A 26389-nucleotide genomic window follows, 5' to 3' on the forward strand; every position below is an offset into this window, starting at 1 on the left:
CATATGGGAGCTGTGTTGCCCTGGGAAACGCTAACAGGCAGAACGGAGCTTAATAGAGTCCATATTCATTGTAATGCAGTGAGATGGCTCGAGGGACTATTGCCCCTTGGGTCTGTTTTCATTCTTCTGTTCCCTCTCTTTCTTTCTTTTTCCCTCCCTTTTTCCCTTTCTTTCCTCTTTTCAAAAGACAAGGTCCCTGGAGAGCTCTAATCTGGAGAGGCTGGGGCTCAGTGAAGGGACAGGGTTTGGCGCTTGCAGAAGGGAAGAAAGATGGCTGGGAAGATGAGGAAGTGGAGTGGACAGTAAAGGAGCAACTAATAAGCATGCCGTGGGCCAGCTGTCAAGATGTCCACAATGCCTCCTCTTCGCGCAAATACCTGTGCGCAAAGGCGGCGGGAGTCCCTTTTCACCATAGGAATCCTTGCCCTTCGCAGGAATGTTGCAAACTTGGATGACTTGGGTGGAAGGTGAATACAGATTACCATTTAGCGAGTGGTAGTTTACTAGAATTAAGTACAAATCCGCAGGGAATACCACAGTATCCAGTCAAATGGTGAGCAGGATTTTATCAGTTCTCTGAAGCGCTTGCTTTCTGGTGAAGCCCAAGGATGTGGTAAAACTCTCCTTGCCACATATAAGTATGTTATAATGAGTTTACAAATTAAGACTGTGGTATATATCCACGATAAAGGTAAACTGCGCCAGGAACTAGAATGGTCAAGGAAATTACTCCAGAAGATAAAAGCTATCAAAAGCAGGCACTGCAAACCAATTCAGAGCTGAAGAAGATGGCTAACCTTTTCTCTCTCCGCTCAAAGGGACTGGATTTGCAATAAAATGCCAAATATGTTTCTTTTTATTAATAATGCTTTCTGTAACCCAAGCACTTCCTGTCACAGCTCCATACCGCAAATGAAATCTTAACTACAATTCTTCTCTAATGGCTCTCTCACTCTTTCCACCTCTAACTAATGAACATGTTAATGACACAAGTGAGAATACATAGCCCGCAAGCACTTACATAAGGGATGATAAACTAAAAATAATTACAGAATGCTGTCATATCTCGTAATTCTTAGCTCTTTAACTCTTACCAGATTTCCAGCAGCAACTTAACAAAAACTGGCCTTCTATGTCCACAATAACTTTCAACAAAACTGAGAACACTAATCCCCTAAAACAGTAAATCACTGGTTTTTTCCTATTTGCAAACTCAAGATTTTTGTTCTATTATGGTAAAGAGAGTGTTTAAATAACCAGAATATTGTAAATAAGGTAAGACAATATTCACCCTGTGTTCCAAGCATGGAATGTGTGGTATTAAGCACTAAGGGAACGCTGCATAATATCAGTACTAATAAATTACAAGACCAATTCACACATCGCTTTTACCATGGTAAAATGTCAGTTCTTTCAAGCTACAATGAAGTCATTCCATAGCAACAACAACAAAAATCACGTCATTGTGCCTCCAGTGCAACATTTAGTGATCTACAGCATACGAACAGAAGTGGATTATCAGTTTTCATAATACAATAGCATGAAAACACCTTCATTACTAGTCTTCTGTATGTTATCTTGTCCAACAAAGAAGTTTAAATCTCATTTCTGCATATCTAGTCTGAAAGGATTTTTGTTAGCCTTAAATCTAAGATGAAGGTAAAAATTTTGAGGAAAGGTGGGATTAAAATTAAATACAAGTAAGTAAATGTAGGACTTTGTAAAAAAATAGGTAGCATCATCTAGAAAGGAAGGGATTTAAGAGGACTTTAGACCTTTCTACATGTAAACAAACCATTCCAGCCAGGAGGACCCCTGGTGGAAAGTTAAACATCTGCATCCTTCATCTCTTTTGCTGTGTCTTCATTTCATCCCTCCAACATCCAAAAATTATACAACAACCTGGGATAGTCTAGAAGTTACTTTAACTCCCAAGACAACTAGTTTTACTATCACCAGACCTGTATCAAAAGTGGCTCAGAAAACCAAATGGGTTGTCAGATCACCAACCAAATCCCAGCATGTGTTGACTAAATATTATAAAGAGAGATACTGTATTGGTTGTAGTTTGGACTGCATGAAAAACTTGACCTGAAGACAGAGGTCCACAAATTTGTCCTGGCTTACTTGATGGCAATTATTTGTAGTTGCACTGAACCCTCCTGCCCCCAACCCCTCTGTGCATGCCAGAGGAAGGACCAGGTCTCTCTCACTATTATTAAGTGCAACATTAATGTTTCCATGTCTCAATGTATTTTTGGTTACAAATGCCAGCAAGTGCAGTACAGTACAGTATATCTAGAAAACTTTTGTGATTGGATAGGAATATAGGAAGTTGCCTAACACCATCAGACTGTTTGCCCATCTAGCCCAGTATGGTCTGCTCTACTAGCAGTCTCTTGGAGTTTTGCCTTTCCTAACACAAGGGATTGAAATAAGGGATTCTAAATACAAAGCATGTGCTCTATCATTGAGCCATAGTCTCTCTTAGCAGGTATGACATACATATGTGTATAGTTGTGTTTGTGTGTAGATTTAGGAAAATTTTGTATGTATTAATTTAAAAATCTAATTAATTCCAAAATTTAGAACTATTCAGCATGAAAGCTGCAATCCTAAGTAAAGTTACTGTGTAGTAAGTAACACTAAGTAGTAATAAGTACTACAAACTTACTAAGTAGTAAGTAGTACTAAGAAGTAAGCACCACTTATCATCATCATCATCACCACCACAATTTGTATACCACCCTATACCCGCAGATCTCAGTGCAGTTCATAGCATAAAATTGCAATAAAAAACAAAACAAAATAAGTAATAAAAATAAAAACAGGGCTTACTTCTGATTCAGCATGCTTACGTTTTCACTGCACAATGCAAACATTATGGCCCTCAATTCACACAGCTTCAGCGCTGGAGGAACCATCGAAGCCAAATTGCAATTCTTCTGTTTCAGTTTCTTCTACTGCATACTACGGTGTTTATGAGGTGATTAGAATAGCAGACAGTTCATCAAACCATGCAGATAATCAAACCATGCAGCCTAGCCTTCCCCCTTACATGCATTTTTCTAGGTACAGTGAGCTTTTACAAAGATCCCATATACATACCACACTTGGAAGCCTGACGTGATAATGTCCAGCAAAGCTTTGCTGCTGCTGATTACATAAACTGGTAATAAAGCCTACCTGTCAACCAGGTCACTCTGTGTGTGGGTGTACTGGTTACTTGTTCACAAATAGCCTGCCTATATATCAGTGAGTACCAAGCTCAAGTTTATTCCTCCTTTGGCCAGTGAAGTAGATGAATTCCAGCACCTTAAGATTGCCATTTATGGTGCTTTTGCATTTAATGAGTTTAGCAACATATGCTAGCACACCTCCTATGCTGTCCAGTCCCTACCATTGCAATCGTGTCCGCAACACGGTGGGACTTCTCTACGACGGGAATCAATCTGTTTCCTCCTTTGGGATTGTTTTGATAAGTTCAATTTTTCTTATATAATACCACCTGTCAGGAATGTTTATGTTGCTGAGACAAATACAATGCAGACAGTAGTTCTAGTTACCTTCTGTGTTTCAGCAATTAGTATCTCATTTCTACAGACAATGAATATCTGTCATATTTGTAATTGCTATCTATTCTTGTTTCCTCAGTCTAGTATGTCCACCAAGGCTTTTTCACTTTCAGAAATCAACTTCTCTCCAACGTTGACCTCCTCTATCAGCTGGGAGTGGCTTACTAATAGTAACCTCTATGCATCAGATACAAAACAAAATGGATTGTGGAAATGCATCAAAGATGGCATTTCACAAGATAAATAGAGGTGTCATGTCACCTTAACCTCCACTGGTGTACATAGTGCCCAAGAAACTTTCACCTGGGCAAGAGGAAGGGCTGAAAGTGATATGGGAAACACAGCCTGTCTGTTCCCAATACAGGAAGGAAGAATATTCTTTGCTCACATAGTTTGCTGGTTTTCCACAGGCATCTGGTTGGCCACTGTGAGAACAGGATACTGGACTTGACAAGCCTTTGTTCTGATCCAGCAGGCTCTTCTTGTGTTCAAAATGCTTCAGATAAGCCTATTCACATTCAGAGGACAAACACTGCCAATCTCTCCATGAATAGTTGGCTGCAAGTGGGTAGATCGTGTCCATAGTTTGTTTATACTGACATTTTCATTATTCAGTTTAGTTTTTCTTATCATGGACTTGGCACAATAGGAGCATCACTTAGCTTGGGTTATATACCAATACCCTGTATGTAATTATGGAGAACTCAATCTCTTGAGTGTGGATCTTTATGAATCCAAAATGGCATCTTCCATGTACAAGAGCGGTATCAATAGTAGTTGGAAGAAAACCTGAGGTCTGCAGAAGTATAAGGGGAAACAACCCCACAACTGCCCAATGATGGCCGAGTATGCTCAGTGGTGAGGAAATACTGAACGAATGCTGGAAACGGGATGGAAAACCAGACGGAAGGGAATGGAGTATCAGTATGACTGGAACAATGAACAGGAGTACTCCACACTACAACAAGTTGTGGCAGATCCCACTTATGGGCAACCAAATTGTCAAAACAAAATAAAAGAAAAAAAATTCCTTCCAGTAGCACCTTAAAGACCAACTAAGTTAGTTCTAGGTATGAGCTTTCGTGTGCATGCACACTTCTTCAGATACCTGGTGAGGTTGATGGACTTCCATTTCATGCGGCTCAATGTGGTGCCTTCCATAGTTCCAGTTACAGGTCATACCTAGAACTAACTTAGTTGGTCTTTAAGGTGCTACTGGAAGGAATTTTTTTTCTTTTATTTTGTTTTGACCATGACAGACCAACACGGCTACCTACCTGTAACTCAAATTGTCAAAGTGACCCTCTGAATACTGAGCCATAACTTGCTAGCTAATATGGAATTATGTTGCTGTAACAAATGATTAAAAAAAAAAAAAATCACACGATAATTGGATCTTAAGTAATAGCCTATTCTATTTTCTCTTCATTAAATTAAAATTCCTATAACATTTGGATGAAATATTGCAGAAATTACTTCCAGCTATCTCAAGTTCCATGACTTCATTAATCCTTGGCAAAACCTCCATAACTTTAGCACACATAATGACTGCCTGGGAATTCAAACGGGCAACTGTAATTGCTATTTTTAGCATCACTAGTTTTGTGGCATTGTGAGACATCACAATATGCTCCTAAAACAAAATGTCTTTATATAAAGCAGGGTTTTTTTCATGGTTATTACATCTGGAGGAACTTTACTCTTGACATACAATTTAAGTTATTCTTTCAAGTTATTGTAATTTCAATAGACTTTGGTGTAAGCTTTGACCATCTTGGCTGTGAGTTCTGAATGACTTGCTCCCTGCCTTGCTAGCCTTTTCCCACCTGGCCTGGGAGGGCTGGGCCCTGACTAAATCCAGCTTCGAAAACTGGGCTTGGGCACTGTTTAACAGGGGCTGTTGCTGTTATTAAGCTCTTAGGATTTATGTGGAAATTGTTCGATTTTGTGTACTTTTTGATGTGTTTTACTTATTGTCTATGGCTATTCTTTAATTATGTACCTTTTTCATATTGTAAGTCACTTTGTGCATGGTTTTAACTATGGAAAGGTCGCATACAAATAAAATGGTGATTATGAAATTAAGCACTCCCTAAAATAAAAAAATTAAGGCACAATTACCTTCATCTTAATTATGTTAGATACTCTATAGGATTTTTCCTGCAAAGCCAATCTCAAATGCAATCTTGAGCTATAAGGCAAGTGTGTTGCCTAATTATGTGCAATTGCAAGAAAGAACATGTGGGAATATCAAATTAATTGAGACTATAATTTGCAAATTAATTAAGACTGTAATCACACTAAGTGCACGTTCATTTTAATGTGGGGCTTAGTTCACTGGAGTGGACAAATGTTGCTATGTATAGAAGCAGCATAACATCAGATGTTGTAGGCTTCAAACCTTGGTCTTTGGGGAACAAGCATGAGCTCTCTATTTCCTGTGCTGCCATGAAAGCTGGTTAGAGTAGGAACATACACATACTCCAATCAAACAAAAAACTGCACTTGGAGACAGAGATGCGAACATCCAGTGATCCATCGAGTTCAACAATATGCCTCTCCTCACCATTTAGCGACTTGGATCTTCTCAGCTTTCAGTCTTGCGTGAACTTTAAACTTTGCTGAACTGAGATTCAGGCCCTTTCTGAATCCCTAACTTTTCCTGCCCGGCCTGGAAGTCTTATTGTTAATCTCCACTTAAGCATCTCTTCAATTATTGCCTTGCTTTTTGACCTGAACACCCTATACTCCAGGATGAAATCATCTGCTTTGCTCAAATCTGCCTGAGAGCAGCCTTTCAGCCTTTCTCCCTGGTCAGATTCAAATTTATTACTTAGCCATTGGCTATTACAATACCTAGTAATTAGATCACAGGAGATCATAGAATCATGGAACTGTAGAGTTGGAAGTGACCCCAAGGGTCATCTAATTCAACCCCCTGCAATGCAGGAATCTTTTGCCCAATGTGGGGCTCAAACCCATGACCCTGAGATTAAGAGTCTCATGCTCTACTGACTAAGCTATGTCAAGCACAACTAAACATTTTCATATACCAATGGGAAATTTTGGCTCCCTCAACATAGGGCAAATAATGTTGATGTTCTATATCTACCAGCCAATCTAACTGTAATGTGAGCTCCAGCTGAGGCCATAATGAATAAAACCCCACCCTATTGAATGTGCTCCTCTGTCACAGATCTCAAGGATTTATGCGCTGGTTCCTAATTGGCTATCCCCTAAAACATAAATGTGCCACATTAGAAATATTCATTCTGGTGAGCCTAAGCCAATAATTAAGTAGCAGCCTCTGGATTTTACTTTTCAAGGAACTTAAACCTGTTTTCTAGCCTCAGAAACGACGCTGGGAGAGAAAGCAGCACAAACGTGATCTTAAATATTTATTCTGGATACTGTCTATTGAAGAAGTACAGCCAGTTCCCAAACCTGAGCACCATAAACAAGCTGAGTAGTTGTTTTAGCTCAGAAAACCTTAAGAGCAAGTTGTAACAGGTTGGCTCCTCTGTTTCCCTGAAATCTCATAATAGCCCATAATCTCTTGGCCACTGAGCAGTGGAGACAGTTAATTTAACATTTCACCTTCTGATGAAAGAAAACTAAATCCCCATATATTTATAGAGCATCTAGAACAAGTTAGAGCTTCTTAAGGTGACACTGTTTCACTGTTTGTGCAATCAAAGGGGCAACTCCCCACATAACAGTGTACTTCATTAAAATAGTTTCATACAGAACAGTTACAGGGCATGATGCTCTCTCCTTGCCATCTCCACCTATCTGTACTTCCCCACTTCTGGTTTCTCCTTCATACTCCTCCCTCTGCTATTGCTAGCTTTACTTCTGAACAATATACATGTAGTTACGTCTTTGTTAAAGCAGACAATTAATTTAATCAGTTGGTTTGGCCAACAGGTTGCTGCTAGCAAATACACCACAGTGGAGCCTTCACCACTGGTCCACAGTCATCCAGGTGGGCTGGTTGTCGTACCACCTTCTCTCTTCATCCCTGTGCAATTGTTGCAGGTGATACATTTTTTTTTGTTTTGTGCATTGTACTTTGCTTGTTTAGCTCTTTCCTTTTGTGGAATCCAAGTCTACTGTCTCACCATTTCCCCTGGAGTTGTTGCAAATAGTCCCCCAAGGGCAGCAATGTCTCCATCCTCCTTCTCATCAGTCTTTGAACTGTTCATTCCTTGCAAGGGTGTGTTTCTGTGATTCCAATCAAGCCAGGTAAGGATCCCCTGCAGTCTTGTTTGCTTTGGCTGTCTTTACTGCTGATTCTGCTTTCCCATTGTTCTGTGAGTATCCATGGAATAGTGCCTTGCGCTGGAATTCCTATGTAATGCATAACTCTGAATTCTCCTGAGGCGTATTGTGGCCCATTGTCCAAGAACAGAGTGCCGGGTATCCCATGCCTTGCAAAATGAGATGTAAGTTTTCTGACCATGTTAACATTTCTGAGCATGCACAGAAACCACTGAATGCCGAGTATCAGTTGGAAAAGAAAAACAGGAAATTGGTGTGGGTGGGTGTACATATATGGTGCAGGGCAGGGGATGCTCTGCTTAGGCAAAATAGTTGGCTAGTACCTTAAATAGCTGTATTGTAGGCAAGGACACACGGCAACATTTTGTTGCAGTCCCCACTTGTGCTTTATCTGAGATTTAAGATCTTTAAAAGTACTTGTCTTCACACAGGCAACAGGAGCAGGCCCCAGCTGGAAAGTTTGCTACTGCTGACACAGTTTACATTCTCCTCTTCCCCATTCCCACCCTTCTACTTTCTCCTCACTCCAAAAGTTCTCTCAAGCAGCCTTTAAGCTTTAAACAAATATGAATTTGTAAAGCAGCAGCCTGCTCTCATGTCACTCTGCCACCCCTCCATCCTGCCTTCCTCCTCTCAACAGCCAAAGCCCAACAGAGTTGGCAAGAGCAGCACGTGTACAGAAAACAAACATGTGGAGCATAGCCAGCAATGAAGCTGGATTTGGTATGCTCTGTTTACAAAAGGAATAAGGAATAGGAAGAAAAGAGAGCAAGGAAGACAGTTGGAATTATACAACAGTCAGAAAAAAACATATGGATAAAATAGAAAGAACAATGCATTCAGCTCCCAATGAACTCAAATCCTTTGTCCTGCTTCCAAGTCATTTTACTGTTTTAGTTGATGCCCACATCTTAATTTAAAAACACAATCATCTACTTTTTATCTTCAAGGCCAGAATCAAGTTTTCCCAAGCAGACCAAAGCTATTCCTCACCGCAAAGGCCATTGTTGACTGCAATATAGCCTGCCTTTCCTATATGTCTGAAACATTATATATGCAGCTTTCAGAAAGCAGAGCACAGGAAGAAGAGTCAGAAAAGTGGTAATTCTGATCCAGAAGGGTCTCCCACCGTTAAAAAAATATATCTATGTGTCAACTTGCACTCCCTCTGAACTCCACCTTCCCCCATTCCAATGTATTTTGCAAGGTTCAGGGTAGAAACATTGTGGGGTGGCTTGGTTCCATGTGGTTTCCACCCCTAACCATAATTCTGACCAATCTTCCTCAAAAGATTTGCAGATGTGTTTTCGGATAGCTGCAAAACCAGATTAGTTCTACCTAATCTTAGGCTTAGTATAAAAAATTATTCTCTGCTAGAACATCTACCCAAGTATTATTTTCGGGGAAATCGCCAGCATATACACCAAAAACGCTTTCATGAATAGCTTCATACCTCTATGGGTTCAAAACTAGAAGTGATGTTTTAGATTAAAATAGCTGCACTGTGGATCAAGAGCGATCCAAGTCCTGGTATGATTCTGGAACCCTAAGAGTTATACTTAGTTTACAAAATAAGATTACGGTTAAGAAAGAAGAGAGTCATGGGGGGGGGGGGACACACCAGGTACTGTACATTATTTCTCAGAACAGAGGAGAAGACAACCTGAGTTTCACACATAGTCTTGCTGAATTGGCGACATTAATCAGTGACAATGATTCCTAATAGATATAGATATCTATATTGTAGTGGATGCTAACAAGCAGACTAAAGAATCAACTACTTCCGAGACAGGATGCAATCCTGTATCCCTACTTACCTGGGAGTAAGCCCCATTAAACTCAATGGGCCTTGCTTCTGAGTAGATATGTACGGTGCTGTTACACATTTAAAACAAAATAAAAGAAAAAAGAAAAGAAAAAAAAGAAAAAAAAGAAAAAAAAGAAAAAAAATTCCTTCCAGTAGCACCTTAAAGACCAACTAAGTTAGTTCTAGGTAGGAGCTTTCGTGTGCATGCACACTTCTTCAGATACGGTATCTGAAGATATGGTATCTGAAGAAGTGTGCATGCACACGAAAGCTCATACCTAGAACTAACTTAGTTGGTCTTTAAGGTGCTACTGGAAGGAATTTTTTTTCTTTTATTTTGTTTTGACTACGGCAGACCAACACGGCTACCTATCTGTAACTGTTACACATTTACTATTTGTAAAACACTTAATTATATTTTCTCTCTCTCAAAAAAAAAATAATTTAAAAAAATCAACTGGCTAATCTCCAGAATTCAAAGTGTTAGCACTCTGAAGGTCCAATAGCACCAAATAGATGGAGGACAGATCAGTTTACTTTTTACAATGGAAACAAAGCAATTTACAGTGTACATAAAATATTGTGGTTAAGGGAAGGAGCAACCATACCAAAGCAGTGTGGTAAGAGGCTGGTATAGACAAAAACAGCAGGATAATTTTACAGGGATATATCAAATAAACCAGCTCAAAATCACAGACCCAAGAGAAAATGTTTGTCAAACGAACAAGAAGCCTAGTTTAAATTTAAACACCATCCCTTAAGCACATTCACTCCATGATCATGTCCTGTTGATTTCAGTGGAATATGCTATCAAATTTGAGGATTGAGGTCTTGGCATTTATTGTGCCAGCAGGAAATCTAATCTAGTTATAGCAATGTAACTGAACTACATATCTTGTAATGAAGACCAACTGTGACATAATACTGACATAAAATGAGCCCTCAGGCATCAGTGTTGTCTACCTACTGCAAAATAGTACAGTAATGGCAAAAAACTGAAAAAAACAAATGGAGACAAACAAGATATCTGGTGGCCAACAAAATACAGAGCATTGTTTGTGTGATTAACTCCCATTACCTGGAAATCCTGCTGATGCGGGTGCTATAACGGTACTTAGGAGAAGCTCATGTGTCACTATGCTTGTCAGATTTGTCTTAAGCCAATGACCCAACTCAGGAGGTGGGGCTCAAAGCAAAAGCCTATCACCCAACTGCTACCACCTAGTCAATATGCATGAATTAAAACAACAATCCAGTGCTGTACTTATGCACTGTGCCACGTTATTCCCTCAACGTAATGGCCTGGTTCACATGTCACATTAAATCACTGTTAAAATAAACTATGGTTTAACATGAATGAGTTGAAATTGTAGGCACTTTGCTCCACTTTGGCTCCTGCTGCAGCCACATTGCCAGGAAACAAGCTATGGTCTGTCTTGTCATGTTATCTGAACCTGGGTTTGTGGTTTGTTTCTCTACAAACAAACCACTCACAGAAGCCAAGGTGTGTTTTTGGCTTACTGCTCATAGTGTGGAGAGACACAAACAAGGAGTCTGGGTTTGGACAACACAGCAAGCCAGACCATGCAGAAGGATCAGGGTGGGGAATTTTAGAAGGCCCCCAATTTCAAAAGCATGCACCAGCATACCTTTTGTTCATGTTAAACCTTGGTTTATTGCAACTATCACTTAATGTGATGTGCACACCAGGCTAATGTGAATGACTAATAAGAAATAGGCTGGCTTTGGGTAACTCTACTAGGCCTAGAACCCAGATATGAGGCTGTCTTCCTGTAGACTTTTTTCCTGAGAAAATGGATGTCCTCACCACCATCTCTTTCACCACATTCATTTTCCTCTCATCTGGAGAAAATTTATCAAGCCCTTGTGATGACTCAAAGTATACAAATTGCAAGCCATAATCCAATGCCAGCTGCTGTGATTATTCAGTTGCTGCAAGCAACAACATTTCTGTGTTAATCATCTTTCTTCCTCTTTCCTCTCACCTCACCCCCGCAGTCCCCTTTTTTCAATTAAAACAGCTACTTGGCAGTGAAAAAGCAAGGCTCTTGTCAATCCCGTTCATGTCACGGTATGAAAATATCTGTCTAAACAGCAATAGCCAGCTCAAACTTCCTACATTCTGTGAAGCAAGGCATAACATTTTCCTCATGGTACAAATGAGGAGGGTTAGAGGTATTGCAGTGAAAAGGAACTGATTTAAAGGGCGATCATAATAACATGGTGCCTGTGGTAAAGAAGGGAACATAGAACAGATATTCCATCTCTAATTGAAGAACTCTGACTTTTTAAAGATGGTGACAATCATAACTGTTTCTCTGAAAAAGAAATGCACATTTCTCTTCAGTCGAGGGATGCCACTTGCTGTCAGTATCCTTGATGATGGCTGCTAGTTGCTAAGTACTCCTAAAGGTTTTGGCCTATCAAAATAAGTATGGCAATCTTAACTAATGTGGTACAACAGTTAAGTCAGTGTTTATTATAGGGCCCTTAGGAGGGCAGTAAGATGTCTGCTGCTCTGTCTAATGGTCCTTGTCTTACAGGTGGCGAAAGAGTTAACTCCAGGATAACGTCAAAACTTTCTTTTTACAAGTAAAACACATTTTTGGCACTGTGCCCAATCTGGGGAGGGTCATCTCTCTCTCCTCCTTTTCCTTCACCCGCCTTCTCGCCTCAAGGTTCAGAACAAATGAATCTCATTGCCCAACACACTCCACAACTAGTTTCATCTTGGTCCAAGCTCATTGTGTGTTTCAACTTCTGCCAAGAAGATTTAAAGGGAGGGAGGGGAGAAGAAGCTTGTATGTGGAGAGAAGAGAGGGGAGGGGAAACAAAGGAAGGAGAAGAGGTTACTGTATGCTGAATATCCTATAGAAAGAAGTTGGAAATAACAGAGAGGAGAGATTTTGCTCAGAAGATCTCAGATTGTCTTGAAGCCAGGATCAAAGAGGCCACAAGAGACCAGCCGTTGCCCATATGATCCTTCCTTCCCCTACAGCTAGAACTCAGCAGCTTACAATTCTCACTCCACCACCATCCCGCCTCTGCTCCGCTTCTCCTTATTTGCATCCTACTTCTAGCCACTGTCATCCAAGAACAGAGCAGAACTGGCACACATCCTGCCCCACACCCAAGAGCCAGGAACACAGACAACTGTCTCAGAGGATCATTCCTGTGGCTGAAAACAAGAGGGTTGAGTTTCCCACAAACCCAGGATGAATCAGGAGTCATCAGAAGAAGCCAACTCTCCGGGTACTCTTCCTCCCCTCTCCAAGCAGCGGAATTAGAGGCACTTCACAGGCAAAACATGCTGCTCGCAGGCAGAACTGTCTCTTAGCTGTCTCTTAGTGCAGACCCAGGTCATCGAGCCTGAGCTTCCACAGCCGCTGGCTGCCATGAACCACCACTGGCAGGATTGGCAGGAACAGCACCAGATACGTCCTCTGCTTAAATTAATACTCTTGCTGATAATGCTGTTTCAAATGTGCATTTTACATTTGACTTCCTTGAGTAATGTTTTATCTCGAAATGTTAAGATAATTTGTTCTTGATGCCTTAAATGCACATCCTGTGCTTGATCTTCTTTGTAATGTTTTGTTTTGAAATCTTTCAAGATAAAAGTTTAATTTCCTGTTAATTGTGTTTCCTTGAATGCATTCTTTATATCTGACTTTCTTTTGCCAAGTTTTATTCTGGACTGTTTCATTTGATGCTTTAATGTAGGTTGTAAACCGCTTAGAGTTTTTTTCTTTAAAATATAAAGCGGTATAATAATGAAATAAATAATAATAACAAGAACAACAAGAACAACTAAATTGAGGCGAGCCATCTACAGTCTCCATTTGTCATGTACCATACTTTTCTTATCAATCTCAGTCAAGGCTGTCTGGGTCTTTGAGAATTAGTGACGTGTGGCTGTGCATTCTCATTCCTTGAATATTCTGTACATTAGTCTTCAACTGGTTGGCATTAAGGTAAGTTGTAACTGCAGTACCACAACCTCCTTTGGATGAATCAGTGAGTGTAAGAAAGCAAGCAGCACAAATGTAAACAGTCAGATAGAATAAAAGGAAGAGTAACAAACAAGATAAAACATTGAAAATGGACTTCATGTTACAGATTGGTGTTAGAGATGGATCCCAGGGCTAGAAAGAGTGAAACTATCACACTAACTGCAGCCTAAAGTACCACCTAGGACCTTTTACTATATTAATAGGATGAGTGATCCATGTTCTCCATGTTGGAATTGAGAGCATTTGAACATTAAAAAATAATTCCTACAGATTTTAAATGAGTAAAATGCTGCATGGTTATCACCTTGTTTCTCTAATGTCAACCCTAGAGAAACAGAACAGTGAAACAGCAATTGTTTGTGATCCAGACAGCTGTTATGCACATCACACCGGAAAAAAGGAAGTATCCAAGGAGGAGTCACTGCAAGGGGAAACACTTTGGGAGCAGCAAAGATCCCACCCAAAAGGACTGGGGAAGAAGGTCAATTGGGTCTTCTCACCATCAGTTCTGCAGAGGAGGAATCTAACTCAAAGATGAAGGGTGAAACTATTCCTTTGATCGCTACAGTTCTTGCACTGGGGATTTGGTCAAGAAATTCTATCCTCCTTGAAAGATGGTTTTCATTTTTGATGTTTGCCCAAACTCTACCTTCTCTTTCCTCAAGCCTTTCCTCCAAGTTTTTTTTTTTACCCCCCCTTTTTTTTTACCAAGAATTATTTACATGGATACTTCAGTTACCTTTTCTACCCTTCTAAACTTTCGCAGCCTAAACTTGAGGTGCTTTTCATGGCCTTTAGTACCCCAAATCATAAAGCAGGGTTGACCAGCTAAGTTTTTTTTTTTTTAAAATGTAACAGCATTATTTGTTTTTCATTTGTAACACCCTATCTAAGCCTGCTTGCAAGAGCTCCAGAACCTGGCAAGAAATGGCACTGACTTTATTATGGAATCTGACTATCCATTAAGGGGGTTGTTTGTGCACCAAACTATATATTTTTGTGCTCCACCCTGGTTGCCACTCATAATGAATGGGAAAAGAGAAATTCACAACATGACACCCTCAAGTCAAACAATGAGTCTGACTTCACAATACAGTTGGGCTGTATGGACAATTTGCCACAGGTCTACTGGTCTGTGGTGCAAGTTAAGACATAGACCAGTTCCAAGTGTTTTATTGTGGAGAGAGTTAGATCTATGCATTATTCCTTTTGGGGTAGACAGAAAGACTGCATAAATGTACAATAATTATTAAGAGGCCAAGTTACAGGGAACCAGGCAGAGGGCCTTCTCGGTAGTGGCGCCCGCCCTGTGGAACGCCCTCCCATCAGATGTCAAAGCGATAAACAACTACCTGACATTCAGAAGACATCTGAAGACAGCCCTGTTCAGGGAAGTTTTTAATATGTGACATTTTAGTGTATTTTTCATCTTTGTTGGAAGCTGCCCAGAGTGGCTGGGGAAACCCAGCCAGATGGGCGGGGTACAAATAATAAATTATTATTATTATTATTATTATTATTATTATTATTATTATTAACCCAGAGGCTTCCAATTTAGTGGCAATTGGAAATAATCTTTGTTGCATAATTCTGCCAGAATATTCCCACTCTGATTACTCTGTAAAGGAATGGCCTACATTTATTTCATCTACAGTTGGATCCTTCACACAATTCCCCCCCCCCCAAGTATGTTAAAAAACATTTTCTTTGGCAACTGTGCTAAAAATTGACTAATGGATTTGATGTCATTGCCCTTTCCTGCTCCCACCCTCAAATGTTGGCATCCAAAAGTTTCTCTAAAGATAAAGCCAACTTTGCCTTTTGGAGTGGGGAATTTGAAGGAATGGTTTAACAGAGAGAAGATGTAGGAGTCAGTCATCTGGGGTAGGGGGAAGGGCGTGATTGAAGATTACAACAGTCTCTCTGTACAGCTATTGGCTAAAAGTCTAGGTCAATTGCCTACCTGCTCAAGATCATCAGCTGACCATCTTCAGGGCCAATTCAGCTATACATAATCCTCTCATGCTTTAGTACAATCTCAAGTTTTCAGGTGGGAAGTCACTTGTTTTATACCCACACTTGTGAAAATCACACCCCGCACACCATAATGTACCACATCTGAAAGAAGACATGAAAGCAAGTCTTCTCTTTGAAGTGATACATTTTGGCTTGTTTCAAACAAGTGGTTTCCTACATGAAAACTGAGTCCTTTGAGAAGACTATACAAACTCAGGCATTAATAATTTGAATCTCCATTTGTCAAAGTACACGACAGAGCTGACATGCTGCCAACCCACAAAGCACAAGGACACCTTCCCAGAACACCTACAATGGCACCATCTCTCTTTTGATCGTTGCCCATGAACTATTCATTCCCTTTCCTCCTCTCCACATGGGAATTACTTTTAAACAAACAAAGAGATCCCCATTATGTTCACACTTGTGCAACTCTACTTAGTTCAAACAAGCCAGGATTAAACTGTTGTTTAGGATCCTGGCTAGTTTACTAACCATAGTTCAAAATAACCAGAGGTCCCAAAGTTCAGACATTAACAAGGAATTCTGATAAGTTTTGAAGAAACAGGTACTTCCAATCTTCCCCTCAGAATTGCATCAGAGGAGAAGAGGGGATCATGTGAGCCCAATCATCATGCATGTAGCATGACCATACATAACACAGGGGTAGCCTGCTACAGGGGTTAGACTACAGTTCCCATCAGCTGCAGCCCACATGGCCAGTGGTCAGAAGGGATGATAGTTATAGTATAAAAGCATATGGTAGCGTGCTGTTGCACTCATGACCTTGTTGGCTTGCCATAGACATCTGGTTGGTCACAGAGAACAAAATGCTGGATTAGATTAGCTTTTGGTCTGGCCAATGGTTAGGGATAATGGGAATTGTAGTCCAGCATCATCTGCAGAATCACAGGCACTTCATCCCTGCACTAAAGACAGCTCTCTTCACACACACACACTGCACAGTAACCATAGTACATTCCAATGTCACTAGGGAATGTATGCAAATAATCTAACCATATCTGTCTTCTCCATCTGACTGGCATCGCAGAAGGGGACTAAAAATGGGTTCTCAACATTAATTTACAAGCAGACTATGTTAATTTTAACCAAGACTGGGAATAACTGCATTACAGCAGGAAGGTCTGCGTGGTTTTGTGGCCTACTCTTGAATGCTTAACCATGGTTCCACTGTTATGATGGAACTGGACCTCTGCAATATGATGCTGTGATAGAAAATAAACTTCTAATATCATTGTAAGCTGTAGTTTTTAAAATGTTAACTCTATACACCTTAAAACATAACTCAGTAAAATCTGCAGAAACAAACTCTATTGCCAGACTACTCTTTGCAGAAAGATGCAAGGCAACATGAAGATCTGTTCCTTTCACAGAATACAAAATTATTAAGCAAGATGAAGCTTTATTTGCTTCATGAAATTTCCCCAGATTGCTGAATCATCACGTGCAATAACACATTAACACAGTATATGGTCATATGAATGCTATCAACTTTGGGAATTTTGGTGTTTGTAGATGGAAGCTCAATGAGCTAAAAGTTATCATTAAAGTTCTGCACCAATCTGCAGCAAAACTGGTTTTCAACATTAAGAAATCAAACAATAAGTAAAATCTATCAAAATATACACAGGCATCATCATCAGTTTTTCAACTGGAAAAGTTCAGACTAAAGCTCTTTGAAATAAGATGAAATGTCATAAGATGAAACGTCATAAGCAGGAAGTTCCAACAGGCACCACGACTAAAAAGTTCATGGTGGGGAACCAGTGGCCCTCCAGATGTTGCTTGACTTCAACTCCCATCAGCCTCAGTTAGCATGGCCAATGGTCAGAGATGATGTGAGCTGTAGGCCAGCAACATCTGTTGGGCCACAAGCTCCCCACCCATACACCATACTATTGTCAGAAGGTAACGTGACCAAAGCCAACACCCATACCAAGATCACAGCTAGAACATATTCAGCAATGTCTGTCACAGTGACCTCATTCAGACCTAACATTAAACATGTATTTGTATTTATACTATTAATGTATTGAATACTGGATTTTTGTCTGACCCCTTGAAAGTGTAGATAAGTTAAGGAGTCTCAGAGCTTTTCATCAGAAACAGCCAACACCTGTTGCTAAGATAGGATTATTATGCATTGAACTTTTAATGTGCTTAATTGTTTTTGTTTAGAAAGTTCCATTCTGCAACACTGCAAAGTTCAGTTTACCGCCATTGATAAAGCAATCCTCCAAGATCAGACTAGGCTGTAAAATGAATATCAAGGAAGGCTATTCAGTATGAAGAACCAATCATTAAAAAGTTCACAAGCTGAACTCACCAACACTCTCCCTAACAGGGAGACTTCCAGATTCATACCAACTTACTATGACTCCTGCTGAAGTCAATGGCACAAGTCTCTCATCACCTGTGGGAGCCAAAACAGGCCAAGATAATGAGCTTCCCCAAGTCTACCTCCCTATATCAACAGTAGTTCTTGTGTCTTGCCTATCCATATGGCTGTTATAGGCATGGCCTTAAGCTACTCACCACAAACCAGCCTTTAAGCTATAAAGGTAGAGAGTGTTTTAAATATATATATGGGTTGTGCTTGTTTCCTTTGCCAGCCTATATAAAGAAAGTGTTTTGGTTACTCCTCCTTTCTAGGAATTAAAGATGGGTGTAAATCAATCAGAAAACTGACTCACTCTTTCGCTGTAGCTAAATTTTCAGCATCTCAATACTACTAACCTTTCTTTACCAACAGAAGCGACTGGTTTAACAACTTCTCTTTCACATGATTGTGGCTGCAGTTATTTATTATTGCAAGTTGTGATGAATGCTATAATGATTTGCATTCATGAGTTAGATATATGTTATCACAGGTTTGTGGGTTAGAAAAGAATCATAGAAGTCAGCTTGAGCAAGGAATAGACCTTCCAGATCTTGTGCTTTGTACGCAGGAATGTATACCACTCCTACCTCAAACTCCCAACTGTCTATGCCTTCCCTATACAATCTCTGGAAGAAAGAGCTAGGGTCCGTTTGAAACTGCCACATTCTCACATTGTGGACCTTCATTAGTCACTGCAGTGGAACCGCTGGACTGGAAACAAACTACAAACTGAAGACTTAAATGCAAATAGTAAAAGCTGGAACCTGCACTCCGCAGCTAGCGGAGAGTTAATAGGAGCAGAATCTACATTTCTAAGTGGCAAACTTTGCAGAAGACATTATAGAAAGGGTCTGGGAAGGTTTATTATTAACGGGATATTTTTTTTGTGTGAGAGAGGGGATTAGGATGAAAGGGAAGACTATATCTATATCTATCTATCTATCTATCTATCTATCTATCTATCTATCTATCTATCTATCTATAAAATATCCTTCATTGGTTACAAGTAGTTAGGGTGGTATTCTTTATGGGTCAACTCTACGTTAAAAAGGGTTGTGCCTCTGAGGTTTATTCAGCAAGTATGCACCAGTTCAACAACAGATGCAGGACCAATAAAAACTCTTTCTGTTTTGTGACTCTCATTCTTTCAGACTAAGCCAGTGATGTTCTAAAAATCAGTTATCAACAAAGACACAGACACAGACATCAATAAAAATAGCTGGGGAAACATTTGATTATTAAAACAATAACCCCCAACAGAACATGTGGTGCATTGATATAGAACAGTTCAGTTCCATTACACAACCCACAGTGAGGTAAATCCACACCTAAATAGACACAAATCTCCTAGATAGCTGTCATAATATCTGAATCCATGTTAGAAACAGCCACATGCAATTTAAACTTTACTCTTTAGCTACAAGCAAGGACATTGTGCCTGGACATAACCATCTTCCACAGGTTTCATTATGAAAGTGGTTGGGAAGCCTGGAGCTAAACAGAGAGTGGTGAACAACTCTTGGCTTCCAGCTATGCATCTTTCACATAAATATTATCTTATTTTTCCTTCACTTAATCAAACTATAATATATATATTTAATTTCCAAAAACTCATAGGGAGTTTTACATACATATAGGATGAGCTGCAGGTTTGTAGTTTTGAAGTAATGGGTATGGGATCATAAAAAAACACAAGGAAGTTTTTCAAAATTAGATTTGTCATACCATAATTCTCAGGAAAATCCCAGTTTACCTAGAACTTTTACAATTTTAACGTAAGCACAATATCAATATAGTTTTGCTATATACAATTACAATATATGGACATCCAGTTTTTTAAAAACTAAAATTTTAGTATGAGTTTTTAATTAACTGAAGTATTTCAGAAATGAGGGCTCTTGGAAATATTTCTCAAGAATACCAAGGTTACAACCCAGCCAACAGTAAGCACCTTTTTGACCTATTGAAACAAACTGGAGAATTAAGCAGGTGCAGAACTCTCTACCAATGAAATCCCTAAATCTTAAAAGGGCTTAACGGCAGCTGGATTATGCCCAAGGTGTTTACATAAGTTTTGCTACTTGAGGATTCTCCCCACTTTATTAGCAAGTGTTAAATATCTTTTTGAAAAGCTGAACTGGGAAGTTCCTGCAAATAACTTTTACCTCTCAATCACAAGTCTCTGACAAAATCTTACAACCAAAACAAGGCATGTAAGATATAAAATCCTCTAAAATACTTTTCTACCTACTACCGCCAATTTCTTTTTCGTTTAAAGATGGAAACAAAAAGTTTACAAAAATAAGCAGTTGAACAGGCAAATTCAGACAACAAACTTGTTTAATCTGAGCAAACTCATTCATGCATTCTCTATGTTGCAGCAGCCTGCATTGTCACAAGCAAAAGATGCTGCAAGATTTACATGCTTCCCCTCCATCTTTTCAAGTTTCTAAAAAACTTTTAAATAAATCTACCCTACTGATGCAGGCTTGCTACAAGGCATTTCCTAGATTGCCTTACAAGCCTGAACTAAGATGATAAAGAAAGTTTATTTCTCCCCCATTTCTTTCCTTTTTTACAAAAAAACAAAGAAACACATTGCAATCTCTGGTGGACTTTTGGCAAGAGCTGGAGCTGAATTGTACAGAGCAATTGCCAGGTCCTCCATTACTGCCAAGATGATGGCAAAAAAGTGAAACAGCCAGGCTGCAAATCTCACCTGCCCAGTGAAAAACAAACCTGCACAAACCAGAGAAAGTTAAAAGAACCATGGGAAACTCTTGACTTCTTATAAACTATCAAACTCATCCTACATCTCCCCGCAAAAAAGGAAAAAAACCAACCATCCCGGTTCTGTCCCCCCAAATTCCCAACACCACAAATTACTGTTACACGGGGAAGCCTATGACTTTATTTTGCTCCTCGGTTTTGTTTGATTTTGTTTAAAATCAAATTTGGGGTTGTTTTTGTTGTTGCTGCTGCTGCTGCTGCTTCCCTCAGCCAAAATCTCTGATGATGCTGAAGGGAGAGCGGTTACCGAAAAAGAAAAGGAAAAAAAGGAAAAGAAGGGAGTTTTTAAAGATAAGGAAAGAAACAGCAACAAAGAACCCCAAACCCCAAGACTGGGGAGCTCCCAGCCCGGGCAGTTCAACTAGGCACTCACCCAAATAAAGCTGATGTTGAGAATCTGGATGGAGGAGGTTTAAGAGAGAAAGGGAGGCTGTTGTACTTGGGATCAGGCTGCTTTTAGGAAGAGTCCGCAGCTTCCCTACAAAGCTGAGCGGAAGAGGAAGAAGAAACTGCAGAGAGCCGAGAAAGCCACTGGGATCGAGGCAGCCGGAGCCTCCATATGGAAGAAGGTTTTTTGGATGACTGAACTCTCAAACAATTCCCTTCTTTTTGCTAACCCGGCTCGGAAGCCTCCCAGTCCTGCCCCCGCCTCCCCTGGCGGAGGAGGAGGGGGAAAGGGAGGAGCCGCAGAAGGGGAAAGGGGGAAATGGAACTGCCAGGGGGAAAAGAAAAAGGAAAGTATACGCAAAAAAATCACCTTCTCTCCCCCCAGAAGAAGTCCGGAGCGGGATGAGAACAGATCGCCCTCTTGCACCTGAGGTTTAAAGAAGGGAAGGCGATGTTACAGGGGATCGCATAGGAAAACCGATACCCCCCCCCTCCGCCACGGCCTCGCCAATCCGAGAGAAGCGGAAGCTGGGAAAGTTGGGCTGAAAAGTTTTGCAAAGAAAGGAGGAGGGTCTCTCCCTCCCTCCCTCTCCCTCCATACCACCCCTATGCTTTCTGCAGTTGGTATGTGACAGTCCTCCGTCAAAGCTCCCGATCGCTATTCATCAGTGCTGGGCTGGGAGGGGGTGTAACGAGGCGAGCGGGGGAGTCAGGAGCAGCGTCTTTAACTATAGCGGAGGCTCATTTTTTAGAGCACACTAGACTGATCACAGCAGGCTGTTTAGGCAGGGATGTGGAGAGAGGGCAGATCACTCGGAACAATCTGCCGCGCTGTTGGGGGGGGGGCCTAGAGACCCACGAGATTGCCTAGATGCGGCTCCTACTAAACAAGTTACCTCCCCTTGTCCTGGAAAGTTAGCACCACCAACAGAGGCCCCCTTGGATCGCTTCCCTCGACTGCACATAAGAAAGTTTGTTGAATGTTGGGTTGGCGGGTGCGCATTGCGTATGCGAGATTGTAGAACTGAGGACCATCGCGTCTTTCCCCAGGGCATCTTAAGTTATTTGTTTATAAATTTAAACAATGTGGTTATGGCATATTACAAGCTATGGACAGGAACAGGGAGGGTGCAGCCCGCCAACAAGAGGGGACAGGTTGCACAGGGAATTCGATAGTGTAGACAGGTCCAAAGGATCTGTGCACTGAGTGAGCGGTCGACCAGTTTTGCTTGCACAAAGTTTACGCAAAGGTTAGATTACAGTGGTACCTCTGGTTGCGAACGGGATCCGTTCCGGAGGCCCGTTCCGAACCTGAAAGGAACACAACCCGCATCTGTGCATGCGCATGACACGATTCGCCACTTCTGTACATGCACGTGATGTTATTTTGTGCATCTGCGCATGCACGAGCGGCGAAACCCGGAAGTAACCCTTTCCGGAGACAACTGGAAATTGCAGAGTTTGGAGAAAATGAAGGATAAGGTGCGAGACTGGTTACATTATGCTCAGATTAAAGAAGTTTTTAAAAATGACAAAAAGTTAGGGTTCCAGGTGGAGAAATCGAAGTTAGAAACAGAATTGTTAGAACCAAAGACCAAGGTACTATCTAGAATGTATAACTTGCTGCTAAAATGGAATACACAAGACGAAATGGTTAAATCGGCTATGATAAAATGGGCACAGGACATTGGGCATAACATTATGTTTGAGGACTGGGAAAGGTTGTGGACCACTGGGCTGAACTTCACCGCATGTAATGCTCTGAAGGAAAATGTAATGAAAATGATATATAGATGGTACATGACCCCAGTTAAACTTGCCAAAATATACCATTCGTCTGATAATAAATGTTGGAAATGCAGAGAAAATGAAGGAACATTCTTTCACCTCTGGTGGACATGCCCTAAGGTGAAGGCCTTCTGGGAAATGATATATAATGAGCTGAAAAAGGTATTTAAGTATACCTTCACAAAGAAACCAGAGGCCTTCCTTCTGGGTATTGTCGGCCAGAAGGTGTTAAAGAAGGATCGAACATTTTTTATGTATGCAACAACGGCAGCAAGGATTCTCATTGCAAAAAACTGGAAAACTCAAGATCTACCCACACTGGAAGAGTGGCAGATGCAGCTGATGAACTATATGCAACTGGCCGAGATGACCGGCAGAATCCGTGATCTGGGAGAAGAGAAGATGGAGGAAGACTGGGAGAAATTCAAGATGTATCTACAAAAACATTGTAATTTGGTTGAATGTTAAGAAGGATGCTAGATTATAAAAAACTGGCCACCACTAAACTAGATTTAAATTTGATGATAAGTGAGCCTAAAGAAAATATAAAAAATTTTTGGAAGAAGTGCTAGATTATATTTGAATGAGTGGACATGAGATTGTAAACAAGTTGATAATTTATTTGGAAAAAATTTTTAACGATGTAAATGGGAGCGGGAGACGTGAGGGAGTCCAAAGAAGTGATGAAATTGTTGTAATAGAAGTAAGATCGTTTATTATGTGTGCATTTATATTTAAAAACCTTAATAAATATTTATTAAAAAAAAAAAAAGGAAGTAACCCTTTCCGGTACTTCCGGGTCGCCGCAGGACGCAACCTGAAAACGCTCAACCTGAGGGTTGATGTATGACTGTATATTCAAACTTTCTAGCATTCACTGATTTGCTCGCAGGGCCATAATGCAAGAGGAAGGCCAGCTAAGGTGGAAACATGATGGAGGGTTAGAAGTAATAATAATACTTTTATTATTTATACCCCACCAATCTAGCTGGGTTGTAAAGGGTTGATAGAGAGAATTTCTTCTCCCATAAGAACTCAGGCCACTTCCACAGGACCCACTTATTATGCATTCATCCTGATTTGTTTGCACAAAGTTCACAGGGTGGTTAGACAGCGCGGACTATTCCATTCATTCTGATGTGTCTCTGGGAGGGTTATACAGCATTGTGTCAAGCAACTGTCATCCCACACTTTCCAGTGTGTTTCCCCATAATTTTTCTTCTTGCAAAATATGCAAAGGGGGAAGGATTGTTATGCAAGAGCACCAAATGCTCTTTAATTGCCCAAGCTGCCCTTGGAGGTATGTGACTGAATCCCACTGGAAAACAGCAACTGTCCAGAAGCACTCTCAGGGTCACCCAGTGAAATTGATTGGTAGATTCAGAAGTGACAAAAGAAAGTATTTCTTAAATCAGATTTCTCCATCTGATATGGCAACTCATCCGGGACCTATGGAATTCACAGTCATGATAGCGATGGTCATTGGTTTAGAATGACTTTAAAAGGATATTGGACAAATTCATGGTGGTTAGTCTATCAATGGCTATTAGGCATAAGAACCCTGCTGGATCAGGCCAAAGGCCCATCTAGAAGAAGAAGAGTTTGGATTTGTTATCCCGCTTTATCACTACCCTAAGGAGTCTCAAAGCGGCTAACATGCTCCTTTCTCTTCCTCCCCCACAACAAACACTCTGTGAGGTGAGTGGGGCTGAGAGACTTCAGAGAAGTGTGACTAACCCAAGGTTACCCAGCAGCTGCATGTGGTGGAGCGGAGACGTGAACCCGGTTCCCCAGATTATGAGACTACCGCTCTTAACCACTACACCACACTGGCATCTAGGCCAACAACTTGTTCTCATAGTCACCTACCAGAAAGCCCGCAAGCAGGACCTGGGTGTACAACACTCTCCTCACTTACAGTTCCCAACAACTGGTATTCAGAGGCATATTGCTCTGAACAGAAGCTGAACATAGCCATCCTGGCTGTATGCTTCATGAATTTGTCTTATCCTCTTTTTAAGCCATCCTAGTTGGTGGCTATCACCATCTCTTGTGGGAGCAAATTCCATTGTTTACAAATGCGCTGTATGAAGCAGTATTTCCTTTTTTCTATTCTAAATCTTCCAACATTCAGCTTCATTGGATGTCCCCAAGTTCTAGAATTATGAGAGAGAGATAATGTCTCTCTGTCCACTTTCTGCACACAATGTATAATTGTATACACCACCATCCTGTCCCCCTTTACTCACCTTTCTTTTAACTAAAATTGTAACCTCTCCTCATTGGGAGGTTGCTCCAACCCTTTGATCATTGGTTGCTCTTTTCTGAAACTTTTCCATCTCCACAATATCCTTTTTGAGGTGGGATGACCAGAAGAATATACAATATTCCAAGTGCAGTCATACCATAGATTTGTGTAAAGGCATTATGATATTGCAACTTTTACCGTACTTTCAATCCCTTTCCTAATGTACCCTAGCATGGCATTTGTTTTCTTCATAGATGCCGCACAATGGGTCAGCATCTTCATTGAGCTAAGACTCCAAGGTTTCGTCTGTCACCACCAGTTCAAACTCGTGCACCTATGTGTGAAATTTGAAGTTTTCCCCCCAATGTGTATCACCTGACATTTTGATCTGATCCAATAGAACTCTTCTTGCATTCTTACACACTTTTGTCTTCAGATCTTGAGACCTGGCCACGAAAAAATTAAAAATAAAGTCTTGCAATTAGAAACGGGATGGGGGAACAACCCACCAAACTGCTCTGAGCTGTATGTCCATCAACCCATGCCTCCACTTCTAGTGAAGCCTCACAGGAGGTTGAAAACATGGCTAAATCTTAGGAGAGAGATTCCTTTGAGATTCTAGTAGGCTGATACTGATAGTGAAGCGCAAGACTAAAACTCATTATTTCACTATCCTGCTTAATTTGTTCCAACTCACATAAAGGTTTTTAAACCCAGAATAAAATCACCAGACTTTTATGAAACTGTTTCAGACCTCAACTGGTGACATCTGGTTAAGTATGTAATTCACTTGGTCTACAACCAAAGTCTAAGTTGTCTCAGAACTTCCAAGTATAGCTTGGTCCGTGACCTTGCCATGAGTAGAGTCAATCACAAAACAAGGATAAGAGCTGTGTTATAAAGAGATTTTAAAGTAAAACACGGAGTAAGTTGACTCCATTTTAGAACAAAATAACTTGCCCAATAATTGATATAAATAAGAGTGGTTTTGAACACGGAGATGGTGTATTTGTCTGAACGCAATATCTCCCTGACCACATGATCCCCATCGAGTTCCTATTT

The 26389-nt window shown here is 40.6% G+C and overlaps 1 protein-coding gene across 4 annotated transcripts in view; it reads right to left on the reverse strand.

Annotated features, from left to right (window-relative positions):
• The window catches only part of BOC (BOC cell adhesion associated, oncogene regulated), a 77065-nt gene that overhangs the window by 41013 nt on the left and 9663 nt on the right, over positions 1–26389 (reverse strand). For 2 of the 4 annotated variants that reach the window (XM_081859637.1, XM_081859634.1), the window contains exon 1: positions 21278–21522. The exons of 1 other annotated variant lie outside the window; for it this stretch is intronic. The gene's annotated coding sequence lies outside the window, so the exon portion shown is untranslated. Of the gene's footprint in view, positions 1–21277; positions 21523–21661; positions 21772–26389 lie in introns of those variants that run through there. One more of the 4 variants, XM_081859636.1, reaches the window with a different exon arrangement.

This window comes from Podarcis erhardii (genome assembly GCF_964252035.2).
Source record: "Podarcis erhardii genome assembly, chromosome: 4".
Taxonomy (NCBI): Eukaryota; Metazoa; Chordata; class Lepidosauria; order Squamata; family Lacertidae; genus Podarcis; species Podarcis erhardii.